Below are 26,354 nucleotides of genomic sequence, written 5' to 3'. Positions count from 1 at the left end.
TTATCAAAATCTAAAGCAGCGATGGTCAGTGCTTAAACTCTTTTTCATGACACCAGGAGATCAAAGTCAGTTAGTTATAGGGGCATGAGAAGAGAGACTGGAAGAGAAAGGGGGGAGAGAGGAGTCTCTCAATGAGAAAAGGCAATATGTGGAAGGTTCAGGCGTTAAGCCAGGTGTAGTGGTACATGCCTGTAATCTCAGCACTTGGGGAGGCAGAAGCCAGCTTGGTCGACAAAGTGAGCCCAGGACAGCCAAAGCTGCACACACACACACACACACGCACACGCACACGCACACCTGTCTCAAAAAAAAAAAAAAAAAAAAGAAAAACGAAAAAACAAAAGTTCAGGAGTTAGGCAGCTGAGCATGGTGCCTAACAAGGAACATCAATTGTATAATCCTCTTTTAGATCCATATAAGTACTTTATGGGAAAAAAATCTGAAATCCATAGATTTATGAGATCTCGCTCCTTGGAAAATGCCATATAAATTGTGGAGCTGAGTATAAGGGTAAAGAAATTTCACATTTCAGTAGGTTCTTTTGTATAAGCAAAAGTAACTGTAAGCATTGTATATAAATCAGTACGAGGAAAAGGAAGGAGAGAGGGAGGGAGGGAAAAGGGAAGGAAAGAAGGAAATAAGAGGAGAAGAAAGGAAAGAAAAGAAGGGAAGGGAGAAGAGAGAAGGGAGAAGGGAGGAGGGGAAAGCCTATTCTGATACCCAATCCTTTATCTTAGTAGAACTGGGGTAGAAAGGTCTCTTTGCTGTTTTGTAAATAGGTATTTTTATTTGGTTTGGTTTGGTTTGGTTTTCAGACAGGGTCTCACTGTGTAGTCCTTGCTGGCCTGGAATTTGATGTGTAGAACAGGCTTCAACTCACAAAAACCCTCAGGGCTAAGTTTACAGGCATTCACTACCATACCCAGATGCTTTTGTGTTGCTGCTGTTGTTAGGGACTGGTATAAAAATCCCACTATCCCAGCTAGAAACATTCTGCTTCCAGAACAAGATGGGCAAAGGCTCCAGAGCTAGTCATTTAGGTTTCTGCCATCAGTTCTCAGGACTCTCCCACCATCCCAAACACCACAAGCTCATCCTGCCAGAGCAAGAAACGGCAGTACTGTGGGCAAAGCATAGAACCTGACTGCTTTCCGCATCGCGTCATCTCTTATTCTCACACTCAGTGACTTCATGTCAAAGACTGTCTCAACTTTCCGGCTTAGCGCTACAGGTGTATGTGGATGTTGTTATAATGATCATCAAAACCACAAATGGTCAGCCGAAGGGGAAGATATACTTGTTTTCCAACTGTATTTTTTTTTTTAGTAGTGAAGAATATTTAAAGCCAAAATGAAAGATAGATTTTTAAATGTATAATTAAAAAAAAAAAATGAGTGCCAGAAGCAGTGGCAGGAGATGGGGATGAGGAATACCTGCTGAACAACAGGAAAAGAAAACACTGTGGCGGCGTTCTACAAAATGTACATTCATTCCATGACCATATGTGCTATTTATTGCCCTGACTGAGCCATTTGATCTTGATCTTCCCAGCTAGTCTTGTGCCTCAGATGATTTTTGGAGTGTTTATCACATGCCCAGTCTCTGTGTGCGCTGACTCGACACTACTGTCAACTCGATGAAATCTATAGTCCCCTAGGGAGACTGTCTTCATTAGGTTTACCGAAGCAACAGATGTCCACTGTGGGCGGCACCATTCCCTTGGCGGGGGTCCTGCCCTGCCTACTGAAAAGGAGAAAATGAGCCAGCCACAGGCTTTCATCATGCTCAGCCTCTTCACTACAGGTGCACTGTGGCCAGCCACTACTCTTGCCACTGCAGCTTCCCCACCACGATGGCTTTTATACCCTGGAATTGTGAGCCAAAAAAAAACTTCATTTTTCCTTAAGTTTCTTTTGTCTTCATATTTGATCACACCAACAGGAAAACCAAACAGGTGCTAGAAGGACAGACGTGAATGAGTGACAAGAGTTGGCCCTGTCCTCAGAGCTTACAACCGCTATTTTCTTTTCATTAACTCTAATATAAGCAAAACAATAATTATCTTCTCATAGTGCTGCTGGCAAGATCAACAGGGAACACCTTATACAAAAGCAGTTTGTAAACCGTACGTGTCAGAGATGACTATTATACTGCTCTTTGTTCAAACTTAAAATAAGAAGTTCTCAGCCAACCCCACCTTTGTTAAGTTAAAACAAAATTATTAACTTCAATTGTCAGTGTACAATTGCCTTTAGAAAAAAAAAAAAAAACCTTCCTTTAAAGACCTCTGAAGGTTTTGCGCAACTCCCATTGTGATCAATAGATAATGTGGCTTGCTTTGAAATTTCTATATTTCATTTCCAAGTAGGAATTAAATTTCCTTTCTTGAATTATAGGGTGCCAGAACAAACAGCTGAAGCACTGAGCAAGAATCACAAAATCAAACTATTTCTATCCTAGTAGGTGAACTGCAGACAAAAAAGACCTGTAATTTAAACAGAAATATCCTCAGACTTTAGGTAATTTTTTATTATACAACATTTGTATAAGATAGCAAAAAAAAAAATCCATCCCTAAAAATAAGTTTCAAAAATATTGAATTAAAATAGTCACTTTATCTGCTTATTTGGGGAATGAATTTAGTATTCATTTAGTATTGAATCAAACAGAACCACAGCTTAATGTCCTCTTCTGTTATTTTTATACTACCTCTCTTTAAATAAAACTAGAGCTTCAACATGTTCCAAGATCAAGACAATCTTGATAAGCTCAGTTCTGTTGAGTACTTTATAATTATTCAAAAAAGGTTAAGTGTTGCTTAAGATGTGCATTTCTTACCTCTCAAGTATTACTTAGTTCAAAGCACATCAGCTTTGAAATAGTGCTAGGACAGAATATTTGAGGGAACTGCCCTGTTCCTGCCTCCACTCCTTTAACCCTTGTCATTGTCTAAATGATTGGAGCAGTAAGTATCTTTTGTTAAAATACTGGCCTTAAACAGTTCTTGAAGGACTTCTGAGATAAAAGGCTGCTTTGTTATTTAATAAGCCCCTCTCATCCACAGCTGAGTTTATTGTTAATGAGGTCATTTTTCGAAAATCCACTGTAACAACAGAATGGGGAGAACCAACCAAGCCCTCAGAGACTTTTAACCTCAAGCTCTTGAGAAGGGAGATGGAGGCTGGCAGTTGCATGGATCACCGGTGGAAATGAGTTGATCATTTGTTCTTGCATAATGCAACCTACATCAAACCCCAAGGCAGCAGGGTTGATCAAGCTTCCAGATAATGCAACACTTGGAGACACCTGGAGGGTAGGAAAGCCACACCTCCCTTCTTGCATCCCCAGCCTAATGCATCTCTTCACCTCATCCTCTGTGATACCCATTATAATAAATGAATAAATGTGCATAAGTGTTTCTCTGAACTCCGTGAGCCACCCCTATGTTATTCGTTACAATCAGAAACTTGCAGTTGGCAAATGAAGTAATGGACAGGTTGTACACAAACCTGAAGTACCCAACCTGGCGACTCAAATGCTGCCTCCAGGTAGACAGGATGTGAACTGAATTGAATTGAATCGGCAAACTGTGACAGCTGGCTACTACAGAACTGATTGCTTGGTGGCTGGAAGTGCTCCTATATGCTTCATGGTGACTGGAAAACACAGGAGTCATCTGTGTTTGTTGCTGGGCGAGAGAACTAAAGATACCTCTTTCTCCGTTAAGTTGCCTTGGTCATGCTCTTTTATCAGAGCAACAGGAAAAGTAACTATGTGGGGTACCAGATATACAAAGGTGAATGAGTGATGCAAGCAATTCTTACAGAATTTACAACCGGTGTTTTCCTTTCATTAGCTCTAACACAAGCAAAAGAAGAATTTCCTTCCTATAGTGTTGCCATGAAGATCAACTGAGAACACGTTATTCCTCTATTTTCAGAAGCAGGGTACTTGTCTCACTGGTCACTGTTAGCAATAGATAACAAAGGGTATCAATATAGACCTCTTAGAACAGTAATGTAGACTATTGCATATCTTTTTCACAAAGTGAAGTATGTCTTCATTTAGTTGTTAAGTCCGCATCTGGAGGCATTTCTCCATTGTTCTCTAACTTTCCAAGTGTACTCATAGACCGTAACTACTCTATCACATAAAGATATAATGCATACAAATATTACAGTACAGAATCCATATGTATCTCTAGAAATGTATCACTGGACTCATTATTATTCAATAAGACTAATGAGGAACAGAGTCTAGTGATACGGGAGGCCTTTCTTTTTAATCAGTAAATGACTGCAGTCTGACAGTTCTAAAGTATAAACTGTGTCCATCCATAAGAAAAGGAAAAAATGAAAACAAATCTGGACCACTAAATAAGGTTTACATAGTATTTAAGCACGAATAATGGGTTCTTTGCCTTTATAGAGCATAGGTATTTTCAAATCAATTTATAATATGACAGAAAGCTGGTGAAACAGCTTTAGAAGTGTTATGATGTACTACAGTGCTTTCGTTCTATGCAAACATGAATCAAGAACTCTGTGTCTTGTCGAGGCAACAAAAATCCTATCCTGGTTAAGAAAGCAATATGAATTCCAAGTAAAGGAAAAAGTCAAAATGAAAAATGGCAACACTCTTTTGGGGAAGTGAAATACAACCATATTCCAGGTAGGTTTTACTCAAGGTATGGCATTTTGTTCTGTTTTATTTCTCATGAAGTACTTCATACACATGGCTTGTTTGTTAAAATGAGCAGAAGAAATTTGGAGCAAAACCAGTGTACTTGTTCTTTTAGGAGACTTAATATTATTTTTAATGCAGTAAAACCTAAAAAATGTCTGTGGAAAATTCAGTTTTTTAGCTCAAAAACATGGAGTAAAAGAAGAATTTCTTTTGTTTTGTTGTTTTGTTTTTCGAGATAAGGTTTTTCTGTGTACCTTGGCTGACCTGGATTCACTTTGTAAACCACCCTAGCCTCGAACTCACAGAGATCCTGCTGCCTCTTCCTCCCAAATGCTGGGATTACAGGCGTGTACCACCACATCTGGCCAGGAGAAGAATTTTTAAATTGTGAAATTCTTTCCAATTTCTGACTCATTTCTTTATTTGTAATTTTAATTTTTTATATTCATTACAGTTTATTCATTTTGTATCCCAGCTGTAGCCCCGTCCCCCATTCCCTCCCAATCCCTTCTTCCCTCCCTCATCTCCTCCCATGCCCCTCTTCAAGTCTACTGATAGGGGAGGTCCTTCTCCCCTTCCATCTGACCCTAGCCTATCAGATCTCATCAGGACTGGCTGCATTGTCTTCCTCTGTGGCCTGATAAGGCTGTTTCCCATCACAGGGAGGTGATCAAAGAGCCAGCCACTGAGTTCATGTCAGAGACACTCCCTGTTCCTCCTACTAGGGAACCCTCTTGGATACTAAGCTGCCATGGACTACATCTCACTATTTCTAATAGGACTTTAATGAGACATAATATTCTTTCTTCAAAAACGTGTGCTCTATATGAATAACATTTAACATATCATAAAATATTTAATAAAAAAATCACAATTAGTAATCCATACTGTTCAAGAGAAGTGTAGTATAATCCTTGATAAAACATGGTTCTATAAAGAGTTATCATTTTACATTTTGTATATGAAGCTTTATTATTGGTCACAACAGTCTATGAAGATCAGCCACAAGGTATGTAAAAATATATACTTTAAAAATTATAGATAGCTTTTTAAGACTGGACCGCAACCTAATTTGTGTGCTCTGTACTCACTTCTATTATAAAACAGAACAAGGAGTATCCAAATAATCAAGTACTCATTAGAATGTACCAGGAGCAAATGTACCAACATGGCTTGTTCCTCGCTTACATGGCTGGCCTTGGCTGAATCATAACAAACAAAGCTATTCAGACATATCCCCTTTTCAATTACTTGGTACAGGAAGAGATCAAAATTTATTCAAGCAGTGGGAGTCACTGATACTTAGAACTTTCTTTAAAAAGTACATTGGATAGGGAAGAGATTAAGTTTCAAATCCAGAGTGGAGGTTTGTTTTTACATAGTTGAAAATAATAATACAATAGAGGCCTCCTGAGGTTTCGTGTGTTCTGCTAGGCTTGAATTGTTAAGACCTGATTTTCATGTAGAAAATGAATTTTGTTTGTCTGGTTCAGAAAGTGTTTTGAAAGATTTCCGAAGTGTACCTTTTTACTGGGTGATGTGTAAGCCGAATACGGTGGCCTGTGCTTGTAAGCCCAACACCAGGCTGAAGGGAAGGATTGCTATAAAATTGGGATTAGCATGGGCTACAGAGTGAGGCCTCAGCAGAAAAAGGAACAAATTAAAACTCTACACATACATTCATACATAGGTCTTTTTCAAAACATGCTCCTTGATTTGCACGGCAAGGAGAAAGATCTTGGGTTAGTAGGATGGTTCAGCAGTTGGCAGTGGCTCTTGCCTGAATCCTTGGTGACAGGAGTTCAATCCATGGATCCCACAAGGTGTCAGGAGAGAAATGGCTCTTAAGAGTTTCCCTCTGCTTGGCCTATTCTTTGGCTGTGGGTCTCAGCATCTGTTTCTACCAGCTGCTGGGATGGGCTTCTCAGAACACAGTTATGGTAGGCTCCTGTCTGCAAGCACAGCCAAGTATCCTTAATAGTGTCAAGGGGTTGGCTGTTTCCTGTGGGGTGGGTCTCAGGTTGGACCGGTCATTGGTTCGCCCTTCCTTCAATCTCTGCTCCATTTGTATCCCTATACTTCTTTTAGGCATGACAAATTTTAAGTTGAAGGTTTTATGTGTGTTTTGGTGGTCCCCCTCCCTCCACTGAAAGTCCCACCTGGCTATAAGAAATGGTGACTGCAGGCTCCATATCCCCTGCTGCTAGGAATCTCAGCTAGGGTCACCCCCATAGACTCCCGGGAGCCTTCCCTGTCCCTGAGATGCTACCACACTGATTTTTGTTTTCTCTCTCATCCTCTCTGGCCCCTCCCGACACCTGATTCCCACCTCCATTTCCCTCCCCAGCCCCTCTTCCAGCCAGTTCCTTCCCTCTATCTACTTCAGCTGTCTATTTTGTTTCCTCTTCTGAGTGAGGGTCAAGTGTCCTCCCTTGGGCCCTCCTTGGCTTTTTGGGGTCTGTGGGTTGTAGCATAGATATCGTGTACTTTATGGCTAATATCCATTTAAGAGTGAGTACATACCATGCGTGTTCTGAGACTGGGTTACCTCACTGAGGATGATCTTTTCTAGTTCAATCTATTTTCCTGCAAATTGCATGGTGTCTTTGTTTTTAATAGCTGGGTAGTATTCCATTGTGTAAATGTAGCACATTTTCTTTATCCATTCTTCAGTGGATTGGACATCCATGTTGTTTCCACTTTCTGGCTGTTATGAGTAAAGCTTCTGGGAACATATTCTTGTGGTATGCTGGAGCGTCTTTTAGATATATGCCCAGGAGTGGTATAGCTAGGTCTTGAGATAGATCTATTCCCAATTTTCTGAGAAACTTCCAGATTGATTTCCACAGTAGTTGTGTACATTTGCACTTCCACCAGCAATGGAGGAGCGTTCCCTTTGCTCCACATCCTTGCTATCACTTGAGTGTTTGATCAGAGGAGTTCTGTGGAAGAGGGGGAGGAAGGATTGAGGGAGCTGGAGGGATCAAGGACACCACAAGAAGACCTACAGAGTAAACTAACCTGGGCCCATTGGGGCTCACAGAGACTGAACCACCAACCAAAGAGCATTCATGGACTGGATTGATCACCTACACATACGTAGCAGATGTGCAGATTGGTCATCATGTGGGTTTCGGAACAATGGTTGTAGGACTTATCTCCAACTCTGTTGCTTGCCTTTGGATCCTTTTTCTCTAGCTGGGCTGCCTTGTCTGGCCTCAGTGGGAGAGAATGTGCTTAGTCCTGCTATCACTTGAGGTGCCAGGCAGGTTGGTACACCTTGGAGGCTTTCCCTTCTCTGAGAACAAGGAGGGGGGAAGGGAGAAGGGGTATGAGAGGATGGGACTGGGAGGAAAGAGGGGGCTGGATCAGGCTGTAAAGTGATGAGATAGATAGATGGATAGATAGATAGATAGATAGATAGATAGATAGATAGATAGATAGATAGATAGATAGATAGATAGATAGGAAAAAGCAAGCGTTATCTATGTAATGGTAGGTAATGAAAAAAAAATAAAAAGGATTTGTCCTCTGACCTTTTCAGGCACATTAACAAATTTGGAGAATATGTTCCTACTCTTTGTAAGTCTATCACTCATCTCAAAATTTAACCTCAAATTATACAGTAGAGAAAAGCAATTGCTTACCTATTAAATATGGCTAGTAATCTCTCAGCAAATAAAAGATTTTCTATTTCCATAGATTTTCTTTATGGTAATTTAAATTTGTAAAACTTGGGCTGAGAATGTAGATCAGTGGCAGAGTGTTTGTTTAATCTCCAGCACAGAAAAAAAAAAGAATGCATAAGAATTATTAGTTTCTTAAGAATTTTCTTTGTTGAATTGCAAATATGTATGGAAAGTAATTATAAATTATGACAATTTGAAATTCATTTATAACTTTATGGTTATGTGCTACCCTAACAAAATACACCTTTGGCGTAATGATTTTAATCTGAAAGCAGTTAAGAAGAGCACTTCTTCTTTATAAAGCTAAGGGGTGACCTCTTCCCCTCTCTTCTGAAAAGGACAAGTGCTGATCACTGCCCATAATTATTTGTATTAACTTACTTTTGATTTGAGACAAGGTCTCTCTAATGTAGCTAACCTCCCGGAGTGCTGGGATTACAAGCCTGCACTGCCCCTGCCTGGCCCTAACAAATTTATAGTCTATCATTCTGGAAATGGCACCATAAGAGTCTTTGTGACTGCATTGGTTACTCTTCTGTAGCTGTGAGAAGGCACCGTGATCAAAGCAACTTTTACACACCTTTATTTTGGCTTATGGTCTTTGAGGGATGAGTGTCCACCACGATGGGAAGGTACAGCAGCAAGAAAGGCATATTAAAGGTTTTCTTTTAGGATACCTTTAGGTTTTTAGACAAGAATTCCTTTATATCCTAAATAATGAGTAATATCACGTAAGTATAAAATTTGAGATTCTAACAGATGCCAGTTTGTTCACCTCGGATGGAAGAAACAGCTCCACTGCACTCTACCTTATTGAGCCAACAAATCTCTTGGGGTTACGTACAGAGGCTTCCCTCAAATGTAGCTGCATCTCTATACATGCTTCCTCAATCTCACTATGAGTGGGGACTCACAAAAGCTTCATCCCTGGGTCTCCCTACTCAACCTGCAGGCGGCTCCACAGACCAGAATCTCGGTCTTTCACTGATTGTTTACTACCTATGTAACCACAGGGAGGGGCTTGGAATTTTCATAAATTGTTTGAGCCTTGTAATTTTCTTGTACTTCCTGAGTCTTGTAAATCTATCTCCCTCCAGAAGCAGAAACATATAGCTACGCAACAAAAATTAAATCAACTAATATATTCTTCTGTGCTCAAAATAATATTTTAAAGGCAAATTTTCTTTGCCTTTAAATAGAAATCTGGTATTTGGTAGAAAAACCTGGTCCTAACCAAGTGATTATTAGAAAAATATATTGACTCCATGCCTTGTCCCAAACAGTCTAATAAAACTTGAAAGTAAAAAACTGTAACCTTTAAATTATTCTACTTAAGTATATGTGTGTTTGTGCGCGTGTGTGTGTATGCATATATGTGTGAGAGAGACAGAAAGACACACACAGAGACAGAGATATAGAGAGACAGAGACAGAGGAACAGGGAGACAGAGACAGACACTTTTCCTTTTCAAATGAGTTGTTATTTTTCCATACTCTATGCCACACTATTTTGGCTTATCTATGTTCCATATATTTTTTTTTAGAAGGAAGATGCTGATGGAACTCAGCATATTGAGGTGGAGAGACATCTCAGTTGGTAAAACACTTGGCCTACAGCATGAGGACCTGAGCCAGATCCTCAGAACCCACTAAAAATGCCTAGTGCTTGCAATCTCAGCACCAGGGATAGATACAAATGTAAGAAATGATAAATAATAGATGATCCATCCATACACGGCATTGATGCAGAACATGAACACCAGATGTAAGGACATAAAGTGCGTGCTTAGTGTATGCCAGACCTTGGCATCATCTTTAGCATCTGTCTCACAAGAAAAAAATACACAAACATCATAAGTCTATCCTCCAGAAAGCCTCCTGGGCCAAGGTCCTCTCATGGGCATGGACTCTTCCTTCATACTCTCCTGTCACTTGTCCTTGCTGTGTTGTTTCTTCACTAAATAGTGAGGAGAGAAGAGAGGCAAGTGTTTGTTTATTAAAAGCACACTCTCACTGTTTCTACTGACTTAAAGGCAAGAACACCCTTCTTCCCACACTTGTATGCCTCAAATATAGTAGGCACTCAATGTTAGCTGAAATGAGGCTAGCTCCGAGGAGCACACTTTTAATAAGAGGCGCTTTCTCGGGGGCTACTCAGCAAATGTCAAGCCTTTTAAACTCCTGCCTAGAAAAATCTGACACTGGCAACATTAACCTTTAGAAGCCATATTAGCATTTACTTGAAGGCTGTGTTTTGCAGTGAATAACAGGCTATATCCAAAGCCCAATAACTTCTACTCCAACAACACGGGCTTAATAAAAGTATAAGATGGGCTGGTAAATTATCAGAAACCATAAGCTCCTATCTTCCTACTCTATATTAAAGAATATGTTCCCTCTTTAATCCACAGCTTTCTATTTTCACCCCATCATCCTTGGAGCCCCCCCCCCCCCCGATCCCTTACACCATGAGCTCTTACAGTTCCCAGAAAAGAATCTTTTGTCTGCCCATATCATTAGGTTGCCGTGTAGCTTCAGCTCTCATTGCATCACCAGGTGAAAACTTATTTTAAAACTGACATTTCTGTTGGGTGATTTACCCCATCTGGAAAAGAAAATAATAGCCTGGAAAACTAGGCAGCTTTGAATGAGGAGCATGTCTATGAAACTTAATCTATGTTTACCAAGCCATTATCCACCTTCCTCACTTTGCTAGGTGCCATGAAGCTTATGGGCAAGGTACCAAGTTTCATGTAGCACCATGGCACAGTCATGTGGTGGAGCAGTGACATCACGAAGCAGGATGTGATCGAGGGTCAGGATGATACACAGTTAGCAAGGGCTTCTGGAATTTTGTTGAAAGAGAAAAAGAAAATCAGCGAAAGGCTAAGAAAATAAGCCCAGCGTGGATTTGTGACCTAGACTGCTGCCAAAAGGCAACACACTTTGGTAATGGACAACCATGGTGCGTTCTGAGGGCTGAGGTGGCATGGGAGCAGTTAGGAGGGTTAAAAGAATACCCACAGAGAAAAATAACAGAAGACAGAGGTCTGAGGACCCTAGAGACAAACTGTTCTCTAGCTCACAGTTATTTTCATTTTTTATTTGGTACAGAATTATGTGAATAAGTTTTTTATTACTTGTATTGCAATTTACTATCATTTCTTATTCATTTATTCACTTATTTATAGCTTAACTAATTTTCGATGTTCTGACTATAGAAAAAATGAAAGCAATAAAACAAAAACAATAAATGAAATGAAAAGGCTATAATTTAATAAAATAGAGGAAATAAAATAAATGATCGAGGCCAAGGAGAAAAATCAAACTGAAAAGTAGGTTTTTAATTTTTTTAATTATTTATTATAATTGAGCCACAGACTTTGGTCTGAAATAGAAAAAGATAGGCATCATTATATTTTAGTTTTGTATTTAATTAATCAAGGGAGTCTTAGAGTCAGTCCTTATGATTCTTAAAAGTTTATTAGCAAGCTTAATGGAGTCGATGGACACCATTTATCCCAAATATCATCACCACTGTGGCAATTTAAGGAAAGCATTCATATCTCCAGTTTTTTTTTTTTTTCTTCCGAGGCAGGGTTTCTCTATGTAGCCTTGGCTGTCCTAGAGTTGCTTTGTAGACCAGGTTGGCCTCGAACTCATAGAGATCTGCCTGCCTCTGCCTCCCTAAGAGCTGGGATTACAGGCATGTGCCACTGTGCCCAGCCATACTTCCAGATTCTTAATAAGCTTTGTAATCTAAAATGTTATAGACCACTCAAAAAGTAGTTTACTTTTCACACTAATATATCACCCATGCATTATACAATTAAAGGCCCAGAAAGATTAAATTCTAGGCCAAAATTAAGAACCCAAGAACCAGATTCCAATTAATATGTTTATTTGTCCCAGTAAGGGTTTGTCTAAAAAAACCGAACCAAATAAAACCCCTCTGGATTTAGTAATGGTTAAATTATTTTTGCCTGTCCTGAAAAATGGAAAATTTTGTCATAATAGGATTCTTCATTGCATAGTAGCAATTGTCTACTAAAACCAAGAACAACCTGCCCTTTGGGACGAAGCAAGTAGACTCTGTTTGTTCCATGCTTGCCACTCCCGGTATGAATCAAGCATCCTTGACCTGAGAATCCAAACTGCTTCGAATTCTGAAGTTTTTGAGTACTGACCAAGCCATCACAAGTAGGAAATACAACATCTGACCTCATATAAAAGGTGCAGCCAGAATGCGGTTCACAGTTTTTTTAAGGTGTGAAAGTCAAGTACGTGGAGAACCAGTGAATTTCTGTGTTTAGACTTGGATCCCATGCCCAGGATACCTCATTATGTACTTGCAAGCATTTCAAAATCTAAAAAAAAGAACAAAGCATAATCTGACACACATCTAGTTCCAAGCATTTTCGGTAGTGATAGGGGACAGATGGGGGCACTTTTACATGATAAGAACACATTTATACTTCATATTGTGGAAGGAACTCTGTGCACAGACCATGTAAATAGCTCAGCTTGCACCCACTGCTACAGGTTTGTCCTGGGTTAACCTCTAACCCAAGTGATACTACTAGGGGAAACATGAAGCCCAGTATGCACCCCCAAGTGCACAGGAACAGATGATAACGAGGCCGAAGTGCAGAGATGCATTTTGAAAAGAATCTCAGAGACAGGCCGACCACCTGGACCGGAGTGGCAAGAATAAACTCTGGGGTAATTGGCTGTCTTTGTTCCCATTCCCTATAAAGTTTGCTATCAGGAGATGTGATTCAGGGCAAATTTTTAAGATGCGAATCTGCTGCCTTCTCAGATCAGTGGCTTTCTGAATAAAGCACAGCATAAAGATTTAATTCCTGTAGCTACTCATCAGCCATTTTTGCTGATAGGTAGTGTCTCGGTGAAGGTTTCTGTTGCTGCTATGGAAACACCAGGATGGAAAAGCAAGTTGGGGGAGGAAAGGGTTTATTTGGCTTACTTATACTCCCAGTCATAGTCTTGTCCTGAAAGGAGTCAGTGCTGGAAAGTGGCTGCAGGAGCTGATGCAGAAGCCGGGGAGGGTGCTGCTTACTGGCCGGCTCCACATGGCTTGCTCACCCTGCTTTCTTATAGAAGCACCAGTCCAGGGACCACACCATTCATGATGGGGTGGGCCCTTCCCCTTGATCAGTAATTGAGAAAATGCCTTACAGCTAGATCTCATGGAGGCATTTCTTTAACTGAGCCTCCTTCCTCTCTGATGACTCTAGGTTATGTCAAGTTGACACACAAAACCACCCAATACAAGCATCAAGAGCTGTGGCATGCCAGGTCCAGTTAAGAGACACTAAGTCTATACCTCCAGTCCCTTTGCTCACTTACTTGTTGTCTAGATCCTTTAGATAGTTTTGCTTGGAAGTCCCAAGTAAAATAATTTACACAAATTGGATCTAGGTTTTGCTCCAGTTAAGAATGGACCCATCTAATAATCAAGGTAGATTAGAACAGCCATAAATAGTTGGCCATGCTTACTTGCCTTTTTCATGAGCACATGTACTTACATTTTATATTTTCACATTTATGCATTAATTCAGTGCAATATTTTTTGAGCATAAAATATGTGCAAGGTTATTTCCAGTTCTATGTGTATAACCACACACATACAGTATAACATGTGTATGTTTTTTTTTTCCTACTAGGAAAAATATTTCCTAACTTATATGATGAAATGAAATGCACCAATGTTTCAAAATGTTCTGTCAAATGGCTATGAACTATGTTTTTCTGTCTTAACAAAATCACTGAGCTCCCAAATCCTATAGCCCATCAAATTCTCTATACTTGTTTATTAATCCTCTGTGCCCAAGAAAACTCTGAAAGAGGGACTGAAGAAATGGCTCAATAGTTAAGAGTACTTGCTGTTCTTGCAGAAGACCTGGGTTCAGTTCCCAGCACCTACACACTGGGTCACACTGTCCATAGTGCCAGTTCTAGGGGAACCAACACTCTCTTCTAGCTAGTGTTGGCACTGGGCAGCCATGTGGCCTCATACATAAATGTAAGAAAACAGTCATGCAATACATATGCCAATGCCAACAAACACTCATGCACATGAAATAAGAATCAACAGATCTTTAAAAGATAACTTGGAATGACCTACATTTTTTTTTTTTTTTCTGAATCAGCAGGTCGGCAATACTGGCTGACGTATTTCATTCCCTAATCTGACACCTGTAGGATTCTGGTACACTACTTTTCCTAGCTCAGATTGATCTATCGGCAACCAGATCACGGCTTCATACTCTCCTATAGCTGCCTCTCCCACTCAAGCAAAACTTAACCCTTTGCTTGTTTTCCACAAGCTTTCTTACTTACTCTACTTCCGTGACCACATTCATGCCCATCACACTCCCCCCTGCTCACCAGACAGCAGCTGCACTGGCTTCTTGTAGCTGTATTCAGAAAGCACCCCTTAATTCTTTATTTGGCCAGCTCCCTCTTTTTCTTTAGGTATTACTTTCCTGTCCTCACAGAGGTACATTCCAGTTATTTGATAAATTAATTGTTGTGTCTTCCTTTGACAACCAGTTTCCCATGTAACCCTGCTTCTTGTTGACTGCTCCACAGCTTTGCTGACCGTCTTCCTCCTTGAACATATTATCCATGAAGACAGATCTTCTCTCTGACTCATCTGAATACCTAGCTCAGCCACTTGTCCACCTAAATGGGTACCTGGTAGGTCAAAAATGGTTCTGAATGAATGAGTCAATGAATCCGATAAATGAAAACAATGCTTACCAACCCAAATAATGTTGATTAGCACCTAGCCATCATGCCTGTGCCTGAAATCTCAGCCCTGGAGAGGCAGAAGCAGGAAGATCTGAAGTTCAAGGTCATCCTGAGTTATATGAGGCAGGTGCTGTCTCTAAATGAATAAATGAGTTGATACACGGTATGCTATTGCATTTCCTGACATGCAGAGCTGTGGAGTACATTCCTAAGCCCCTGAGGTAGGCTGGGTGAATTTGAAGAATGATTGGATGGTTTTAAGTGCATTGCTATGGCTCATGGGGTTTTACGTTAGAGTCACATGAAAGCATAAATGCTCTTACCTAGTACATATCATTTTTAGTAGAAATAGGACCTGGCTGTAGCTCGGCAGCAGAGCCCTTGCTAACAGGATCTATGTTTGATCTTTAGCATGGCCAAACATATAAAATAAAATAAAATAAAATAAAATAAAATAGAATAGAATAGAATAGAATAGAATAGAATAGAATAGAATAGAATAAAATAAAATAAAATAAAATGAATGATAGATGCTTGTATTATTTTTTCATAAGGTAATAATTGCCTCCTTAAAAGTATTTCTGGCTCCAGGGAAAAACAGATTTATAAGGACACGAATAGGAAAACTTAAACCACTTGGAAATATTTAACCACCAATGTGATTGAGCAATGATTTTTTTTTTAATGATGCAAATTCACAATACTTGATGAAAGGAGAAATATATCACTTTAGATTGGCAGGCAGGAAAGTGAAGTAGATGCTATTGTTTGGACTACACATATTTGATATGCCACAAAAATGTACTTTTTAAAGATAAGCCTCTCCAGATACATGTAATTTAACTAGAAGAAGTAATACATAAAATCTTCTTCTCTGAAAATGAAGGAATGACTTGTTTTTAATAAATAATCAAAATTCAGTTTATGAGTCTGACTGAAAGAATATTTCAACTTATGTGGGAAAATAAGTATTCTCTAGTGAAAACATAAGGAAGGCTCAGAAGATTCCCACTGAGACCCACAAGAAAATTCAACAAGATTATGAAAAAAAAAAAATCATTATGAGACCTTTGTATTGTTTTTAGGAAAAAAAATGTTTTCTTGCTTTCTGAAACTAGTCTAAACCTGTCCTTATATCTACATGGAATTACAGCTTCTACTGAATGCAGAGCAGAAGAAAGCAATGTAGAGAACCGGGAGTTATGAATACAAGATCTTCAGATTGGCCGTGAATGCCAATGAATGTTAAACTCACACACCTTGCTAAGAATAGACTCAGCGCTTGGGTAACCCCTTATTCTTATGGATACTTTCAAATACATCATCTCATTTGGTTTCCAAAATAACCCTTGGAGAAGTCAGAATACATTCAGCAGGATTTTACTGATAGAGAGAGGTTAGGGCAGGCTCGCAGTCACTTAGGGCCGAGCGGAAGTAAGACAAAGCTGTCTGCCTGCAGTCTAACACCGCTTTACTCATGAACAAGGTCTCTCTCTCCATAGGGAGCCTCCTTTACTCTGCAGTTGCCCTGAGAGGCTCCACACGATTTTCAAAGAGTTTGCAAAGAAAAGCCTAGACCTGGAAAGGGATACCCTTTTACAGGAGGACATCCCGGGAAGGAAGGAGGATCTCACCCGCAGGTCAGGAGGACTCTCCTGCCTCCTCCTCACTCTGACGGTGGACATCAGAAATGAGGAAGTCTACGTTCTTGAAATTGCTGATCTTTGACTTTCAGAAATGACCGAAATAACAAGCCATAGTTTAACGTTGCCAATGAAAATTAAACTAAGATGTGTAGTGAGTGGGAGTTAGCTAGCTAAGAATGAGGCTGAGTAATACTGAATAGATGAGGGTCAGAGACAAGAAATGGGGTAGCCTCTTTCCGGGCTGTGTGTCAGAAGCATCTGTGAAGATACCGTCTCGTGTTTTGTTTGCATTTCCATTGACGGATCAGAAGCATAAGTGTTTTTAAATGTTTTCTTAAGTACCCCTCTTTGCTCTGTCAAAGTTTCAGAGTGAGTGGAGACCCGGAACTTTCTACGCACCTAGAATGTTGTTTTATAAAGACAAATAGATCTAGAGTGGGGATGGGTATTAACGAATGTGGATTTAGGAGAAAGATGTAGCAGAGTTTAATGAAGCTCCCAGACCTGCAGGTGTCCATGCCCAGGGATTCTGGAAGTAGCACACCTGATCCTCACAGCATCTGAGGATGTATCAGAACCTGCAAAGAGAAAGCCTGGGCCCAGTTATCCAAGTTTGCAGCCTCCACAGGGATCTCAGTGTGCGACTGGGTCATCAGTGCAGAGGGGGCCAAATTTTACTTAGTTTTCCAGCTGAGATCCTTGCTAAATGAAAATTACAGAAAGTCATTGTTTTGGTCTAAAGCCACTGCACTAGATCCTACAGATAGACTTAAAACCAAAATGGTGTTAGTTGTGCTAAAATTCTGTATCACCAAAATGCAAATACCTTATCATCTGACCTTCTAAAAAACAAGGAGAGCTCATACATAAATTTCTGGACAGACCAATGTAAGCACAGCAGGAAGGTTTTTTTTTTTTTTTCCTTGCATTAATCCTTACCAAAATGAAAACAAAACCAAACAAAATTCAACCCCATGCCACACAAGAAACCACAGAACTAAAAACAACAATAAGTCACTGGAAGTGTTCTGCTGTTAGTGCACTAGCTGTGTTCTGTCTCCCTGTTTCCTTGTAAGGAGAGAACTTTTGGAATGACATGTCTCTCCACTTTCATCAGCCCTTTTCTGGCTATAAAACCAGCCTGTTCTGCTCAGCTCATCAGAGCACTTATTGTGGTTTATAGAATGAAGTGTTGCCCGATTCTAGAATCACAAATAAAGCCAGTTAATATCCTTTATCTAAACTGTTGTAACTTTTCATTTTGATATACTTCAACAACAATAACAACAACAACAATGAAGGAAATAACCAAAGAAAAATAAAGTTCAAAAGCACCAATGCCTGAAAAAGAAACTGTGAACTGTGGCTTAGAGTTCTGGCTTATAAATAGCATCAGTAAAGAACAAAATATTTTTAGAAAAGGACAGGGAGAGATGCTGTGTAGAAATGTCCTCCAAACTGAAACAGTCTATCCCAGAGGGATGCTCTTAAACTCAGCGAGTTTGGGGGCCGGAGAGATGGCTCAGCAGTTAAAAGCACTTACTGCTTTTCCAAACAGTTCAGCTTTCAATCCCCATGTCAGGTGGCTCACAACTACTTGTAACTCCAGTTCTAGGGGATATGTCACCCTATTTAGGACCCTGCAGGTCCTTGTACATGTGTGTTAGACACACAAATACTTATAATACACTTCTATAAAAAATAAATATAAAAGACCCAGAAACTTCTAAAGGGAAGTTCATTAAGACTCAAGAAATAAACAACTCAGAAGTCTCAGGGAGTCCCTGAAACTGGCCAGATTTATAAGGTCCCTCCATACCTAGGTTATACAAGCAATAAGCTCTGCTGCAAAGACATTCCCTTATCTGTTAACTGAAAGTGGTGCAGAGAACTTCAGGGTCCCAGCTTTTGTGAGTTGTTACCCATGCTAGGGTGGGCTTTTGGTGATATAGTTGCCTTCCAGTTGTCCATGTAAGTAACCCCTAACCCATATGCCTATAACTAACCCCAAGAAAACTCATTGATTCATCAAATTGGGCTTTTGTGATGTCTTTACTTTGTTCTGTTGTCAGTCCCTGGTATAGGTGGCTGTTTATACCTCCGCAGGAATAATGTTGCACAACAAAAGGGATTCTGTGGAGACTGAATTGTGGAAAAGTGAATGTACAGGTGGAAATGAACGCAATAATATTTTGATTTTATTTTATTTTAAATTGTTAATATATTTCCCCATTGTATCCTCCTAGAGTTATAAGCAGTTGTGAGCCTCTCTGTAAGGGGGTTGTAAGTCACATGATCTTCAGGACAATGGTATAGGCATTTTTATCCTGAGTATGCTTACTGTTTAGAGAATGGAGGGAGAAGCCAGGCAAGAAGAAAACACTAAATATTGATAAAGTCACCTAAAGACAGTTTCTATATCCAAATCAAATACTGTCATCATAAAGCAAAAGCTATTGCATCAAAGTTACAACTGGACCCAGTACAGGTTTCTAATCAGATAATAAAATGAATGAAATGATTATGTGGTCTTAGTTTGCTCCATGTCCTGGGAGAGTTGAATGGGTTGTTTATCATGTATACTATATCTTTTGTGGGGGGTAGGATTTATCCTTCTCGGGTTCTCATTGAACAATTAGTGTTTACTGCCAACTGCCTTCCTAGTGTTACTGTCAAGAGGCAGTTTCAACCTGAACCATTTCCAGGGCACCTAAGTGGCGCCCCACTGATTGGAAGAAGCCCAAACCCCTCTGAAATTGGAAAGTTTTTGGTACTATTGTTCATTTTAAACTACTATCCAACATATTTAACAGCAAAATCTACCACAAAAGCATTCAGTAAATTAATCTAGTCCGACTGCCAGGAGAGTTCTGGTGTTAGCGTATTTTCTCCCCTAGGGCACCAAGGCTGGCTGTTCATCTGCCATTCATATTAAAGTGTTTATTGCCAACGACATAGCTAGCTTTAGGCAAATTGGAAAGTAGCTGTAGTTCATCCTAAAAGTCCTACCTTCTGTTCATGTACACTTTCCCCACTTCGTTGGAGAAGTCTGAGTTGTGTTCAGCCCCAGAAATACTCACATATTCATTAAACCTCAGCTCACTCCAGGAATGATTTCTTATGATATCATTGAACACCGTTCACCTGCCATCACTCATAAATGACCAGTCTTTATTGGGGCTGACCTAGCAGCAATGTTAGAGACAGCCTTTTCCTCTTTGTTAATTTACATTGTTTTATCACTCAGCGGTCTCCTAGACAAGTCCCCGGGCTTTCTTCTACCCTCCTGGCAGCCTTCAGCCTTTTCTCGGTCCTCTTCCTCTGTGTTTCCAGTTCTTTCATGCTTTTAGCATCATTGGTTTCCGATGCCTAAGCATTGTATCTCTTCTCTTTATTACTGCATTTACTCTTGTAATATACTCATCCACTCTCATTATTTAAGATATCATCCATTTACCAGTGACCTCAAATTTGTATCTCTTGTGTGGGGTTTCCTCCTGAATTCTAAATCGACGTATCAAAGTGCCCCCTTGAAAGCTTCTGAATGTCTACTAGATATCTCCAACTTAAGCTAACTGAAATTGAACTCCTTGTTTTAAAGAAAAAAAAATCTACTATTCCTGAAGTCTTGTCCATCTACTTGAAAGACATTTAATCGTTCCAGCTAACCCAGGCAAAACTTTTTCAGAAACCCTGGAATCCTTCTTTCTCCCATCATCACTCATCTGACTTCAAAATACAGCCAAAAAGCAGTTACTCTTGGCTATATTAAATTATCTTGTGTGGTAGAAGATAGCTTGGCACATTAAATTTTTAAATAATTCATGTGATCAAAGATATATGTCATGAATTACACAGCTACAGACGGCTAGCACACTTCATGATTTCATTAAAAAGGCATAAGGAGAAGACTTTTGTAAAATAAATGAGGAGGTAGTAAGGCAGAGAAGTTTTGATTGGCGACTTTGGCCTTGTCCGGCATTAGATGGTAATTTTGAATTGGATGATTATACCAGTAGAAAGCTTTCCATTAGAATTGAGTTGACAATTCCTAATTGGTAAAGAGCATTACGGTGGGTTATTTCAGTCTGATTACTTAAGAAGCCAGGACTGTGCAGCTTCTTCAGCCTGGTGGAGAAGCCCAATGTACTGCGCTAAGAAGTGCTACCACATTGATTGCACTGCTTCAGATCCTCTGTGACTTATTACCATAACCCTGTAGCTATATTTTCCTTATTTCTACCTTTATCCACTGTCTTGGCTTAGGTTCTTCCAATAGCAAGTCCTTAGCAAGGATGTGAGTATAATATCCTGAAGCACGTGTGCAGGGAGCATTGTAGAGAATGACACAGAGGGATGGGGAACGGGGGAAAACTGACTTACAGATTTAATGTTCACAAGCTGATTCCTATTGTAGGTAACTGGAGATTAGTCCTGGTGAGGATCCTTTGATGAGCATGGAACTGTATCTCTGAACTGTGCCATATGAAAATAAAGAATGTTAAGGTAATGAACTCAAGTGATCAGGTATTTCCAAACAAAATTTAAGTGGCCTTTTTTGAACTAACATGGCTTCTTAATCAGGGTGTCCTAGATCTGAGAATTTATTCTAATCTAGACACCATCATGATTTTCTACTGCAGTGGCTGGTACTAACTATTTTACTTCTAACTTTTAAATGTTTTTGGTCATAAAAATCAACATTTAATTGCTATTGGTGGCTTATTAACCTAACTCCAAGAAATACCTTTTTGGGTAGGAAAACAATTCCCCCCAACAGATTAAACTTCACAGAAAGACTGTTGAGCTTTCTAAAATCTTAACTAAAAAAAATTTCTTAGTTTAGCATACAAAATAATTATCTTTTTAATGACATTTTCAAATGTATGTGTCATTATACTTTGTGTTCATTTGTTTTCCTTTTCCACTTTCCAACCAACCAGCATTATATATTCCTGTTGGCCAAGTTTCCTTGGTTACTATATGCCCTGTGTCTATTATATTAATTATGTCAACCTCATTGCTAATTATAAAGTGATGACACCTGGGTTCTGTTATTCTAAAATCATATTATTTCATTATTACGAGGCTGTTCAATTTTATAGCTATCTCTTTTGCTGTTAATCCTGGTCAAAAACTGACATTTTCACCGTTTGTTTCGTACTCCTGCCATTACTTCCTTATGGGCATAGCGTTTATAATTTTAGTAGAGGTTGCTACGTAACAGAATCAGCTGGCAGGTTTCTGATTAGAATGAACACGTAATGAACACATCTCTTTGAGCCTCAGGACACTTTCCTCAAGACTCTGCCAATATAATGCTTTTTTTTTTTTTTCACTACAGACTATCTTTACCTTCAAATTTCAAGGATTCATTCCAGTAGCATATGAAAATCGCTTCCAGGCACTCTTCTGTTATGCTCTGAGTCAAGAAGAGGGTTGACTATCAATAGATTCCTCTTACCAAGATCACACCCACACATACACATACACATGCAATATTGAGGAGGACTGTGTTATTCACTCAGTGTATAGACTCCAGTGCCAACCTCTCTCCGTAGTATCTTCACAGTCAAAATAATTTGTCTGAATCCTTTAGCCCAGTGAACTTGACACACAAAAAAATTAATCGTCACATAAGCTAGCTCAAATATCTTGCAGATAATTCATTACTCTGGGTTACACACACATACACACTTCCTGCCATAAAGATATTAATTACAAGTAATTCTGTAATGGAACTGGTGGAACTCACTCCACCAGTCATTTAGTCAATGACTTAATAACTTCTCCTTTCACTAATGTCTGATAAGCCAGACAACTAAATATGTAGCCCTCTTCATCCTGGAAATGTGTCTCTTTCAGATCCTATGTCTATCCTCTTTCTTCTGTTAGAGTTTTTCCTGCCAACATATTTTTGAAGACAACATGATGCTTCACAGGATTCTGTTATTAGTGGAATATCCCTACAACAGATCCGCACATTTTCCTACAACAGAATTCTCCTGAGCTAGCTTCTGGGAAAAGAACATTTTCTCTAGGTACTATATATTCTCCAGAGAAAATATTTGTCATCTTAACAAACCATTTGTCAACTTGATTTCTTTAGGCAGAATGAATGGAAGGAAAACACAAGATTTATAAGTGGTTCTCAAGTTTAATTCATCTTGGGACTCAACCAGTCACTCCAGGATGAGCAAGTATCTGGATACAGGAAATATTTCTACTTCTTCCTCTTGGCATCCTGCTCACCCTACCCCATTTCCCAGTGTAGAATTTTTTTCTGTAGTTGTGCAGAGTGGATAATCTGAATTTTTATTAGCTCATTACAACCACCTGGGGACATAAAGTTGCTTGTTAGAATAGGTTCAAAGTCTCAGCTGGGTCCTCAATCACCCCAGAGCCAGAACCTTCATCTCCATGCTCATTTCCCTTCCCTACCTCCTACCGTCTTTAAAGCTATACTTTGGAATGTCAATCTCTATCTCAGGTTTCTTGTAAGTAAGGGGAAAAGAGACTGAGAAGACTTTTAGACCTAGCAAGTCAAATCTTCCTTCTCCTTCTTCCTCTCATATTTCCTGGTCTCAGTTTCTGGAGGAGAAAGTCACTTTTGCGTTGTAGGTATACTCCGAGAGGCCTTCCCTCTGGTAGCGAATCTGTTTCTCCTTCTGAAAGAGAACTCTATACTCTGCTTTGCTTGGAATACCAAGTATTATAAACTGACTGCTGTGTCTCCTGAAGTTTATGAATCCCTGTCTCCAGTAAGGTGGCCTTGGGCAATGTTTGGAGTGTCTGGAGTGTGGTTAGTGTCTTTAAAAGAAAGACATTCAGAGTTTGGGTTCACTGTCTACTTTCTAGCAGTGAGGTCCTAGTGAGAAGACAGTCATTTGCAAACTGGAAATTACACCTACCATAATTGGAGCTCTTGGTACTTGGACCTTGGACTTCCTGGATTCCATAACTATGAAAAAATAAGTGTTTATTGTTTAAGACTTCTGTTCTATTTTAGGCTGTTAGAGCTGCTCTAACACCCACCATGGGATTAATTTTAGGTGGGTTACCTATCCTGTTGCCTATGGATTAGTTTAGGACCACCTACCTATTAGGGAGTGCATCCTTTTGAGGTTTATTTTTCTTTTATTTGAGAAATATTATTGTGGGGAGATGGGGGACTAAATTGTGATAAGTGACTCTAGCTGCCCGAGTTTGAACTAGAACTTTCCTGCTCAAACTACATTCTAGGCTGTGTAATCTAAGAATAGCCAAATCTCTTTCGTTCCAAATTTCCTTTATTCAGACCTTAATTTTGTAAACTTCTTTCTCATATTGCTTCTGTCTCATAGGAAACCTGGCTGCCTCTTTAAGAACAAAATCTGACTGTGGATTCCTCATATAATGCTTAGCAACTGGGATTCTTTTTCTGATATGTTTGAAACCATGTTAGTGCAATTGCTATTCCTAGCACAGAGGAAGGTACCTCATTTCCTTATAATTGAATACTCAGAATTGAAATACTAGTTCTTAGAAACCCTGGTATTCTTTGATATCTGAATACCCAGATATTTGTTTGAGGTCACAGCAGACATTTGAGGCATAAGACTTTGAATAATTTTGAATGGGTACATCTCCAGAAACAAAACAAAACAAAACAAAACAAAACAAAACAAAACAGCAAAAAATCCACAAACAGAACAGAATATTGCAGAGTAGCCCATACTAGCCATGAACTCATGATTCTCCTGCCTTAGCCTCTTTTAATTTTTTTAAATTTTTATTAATTACAGTTCATTCACTTTGTATCCCAGCTGTAGCCCCCTCCCTATGCCCTCCCAGTCTCACCCTCCCTCCCTCTTCTTCTCCTATGCCCCTCCCTCAGTCCAATGATAGGGGAGGTCCTCTGCCCCTTCCATCTGACCCTAGTCTATCAGGTCTCATCAGGACTGGCTTCTTTGTCTTCCTCTGTGGACTGGTAAGGCTGCTCTCCCCCTCAGGTGGAGGTGATCAAAGAGCAACTGAGATCATGTCAGAGATGATCCCTGTTCCTATTATTGGGGAACCCTCTTGGACACTGAGCAGCCATGGGCTACATCTGTGCAGGGGTTCTAGGTTATCTCCATGAATGTTCCTTGGTTGGAGTATCAGTCTCAGAAGAGACCCATGTGCCCAGATTTTTTGGTTCTGTTGCTCTCCTTGTGGAGCTCCTGTTCCCTCCAGGTCTTTCTATCTCCTCCTTCTTTCATAAGATTCCCTGCACTTTGCCCAAAGTTTGGCTATGAATCTCAGCATATGCTTTGATACCCTTCTGGGTGGAGTCTTTAGGAGGCCCTCTGTGATAGGCTCCTGTCCCATTCCCACTTTTCTCCCTCTTCCAATGTCTGTCTCATTTGCCTTTTTGAATGAAGACTGAGCATCTTACTCAGGGTCCTCCTTCTTGATTAGCTTCCTTGGGTGTACAGATTTGAGTATGATTATCTTATATTATATGTCTAATATCCACTTGTAAGTGAGTATATACCATGTGTGTCTTTCTGCTTCTGGGATACCTCACTCAGGATGATCTTTTCTAGATCCCACCATTTGCCTGCAAATTTCATTATTTCTTTGTTTTTAATTGCTGAGGAGTATTCCATTCTGTAAATGTACCACAATTTCTGTATCCGTTCTTCAACTGAGGGACATCTGGGTTGTTTCCAGGTTCTGGATATTACAAATAAAGCTGCTACAAACATGGGTGAGCAAATGTCCCTGTTGTATACTTGAGCATATTTTGGATATATTTTTGGATATATGCCTAGGAGTGGTAAAGCTGGGTCTTGAGGTAGCACTATTCTTAAATGTCTGAGAAAGCACCAGATTGATTTCCAAAGTGGTTGTACAAGTTTTCATTCCCATCAGCAGTGGAGGAGGGTTCCCCTTTCTCCACATCCTCTCCAGCATGTATTGTCACTTGAGTTTTTTATCTTAGCCATTCTGATGGGTGTAAGGTGAAATCTTAGGGTCGTTTTGATTTGCATTTCCCTGATGACTAAGGACACTGAGCATTTCTTTAAGTGTATCTCTGCCATTTGGTATTCCTCTATTGAGAATTCTCTGTTTAGCTCTGTACCCATTTTTTTAATTGGGTTACTTGATTTGTTGCTGTTTAACTTCTTAAGTTCTTTATATAATCTGGATATTAGCCCTTGTCAGATATAGGGTTGGTAAAGATCCTTTCCCAGTCTGTAGGCTGTTGTTTTGTTCTAACGACAGTGTTCTTTGCTTTACAGAAACTTTTCAGTTTCATGAGGTCCCATTTATTGATTGTTGATCTTAGAGCCTGAGCTGTTGGTGCTCTGCTCAGGAAGTTGTCTCCTGTGCCAATGAGTTCAACTGCCTTACCCTCTTGAATTCTGAGATGCCAGGTATGTGCTAGCATATGTCCAGTCTAATATATCTTTAAATATTTATTTACTTTTTAGGTGCATGAATGTGTCACCCACACATGTGTATGTGCACCTACAGAGCTGCTCCGGGGGCCAGAAGAGAGCATCAGATCTCCAGAGGCCAGAAGAGAGCATCAG

General features: G+C 39.7%; 1 protein-coding gene across 5 annotated transcripts in view; it reads right to left on the bottom strand.

Moving 5' to 3' along the window:
• The window catches only part of Bard1 (BRCA1 associated RING domain 1), a 184,081-nt gene that overhangs the window by 93,212 nt on the left and 64,515 nt on the right, over positions 1 to 26,354 (bottom strand). The window contains exons 2-3 of one of the 5 annotated variants that reach the window (XM_055616983.1): positions 21,178 to 21,270; positions 17,299 to 17,372 (exon numbers count right to left, since the gene is read on the bottom strand). The exons of 3 other annotated variants lie outside the window; for them this stretch is intronic. The gene's annotated coding sequence lies outside the window, so the exon portion shown is untranslated. The remainder of the gene's footprint in view (positions 1 to 17,298; positions 17,373 to 21,177; positions 21,271 to 26,354) is intronic. One more of the 5 variants, XM_055616984.1, reaches the window with a different exon arrangement.

The sequence above is a fragment of the Psammomys obesus genome, unplaced genomic scaffold (genome assembly GCF_907164565.1).
Source record: "Psammomys obesus unplaced genomic scaffold, mPsaObe1.curated_primary_1811, whole genome shotgun sequence".
Lineage (NCBI taxonomy): Eukaryota > Metazoa > Chordata > Mammalia > Rodentia > Muridae > Psammomys > Psammomys obesus.
Note: the sequence above shows the minus strand (reverse complement) of the source record. Positions and strands in the feature narration are given on the sequence as shown.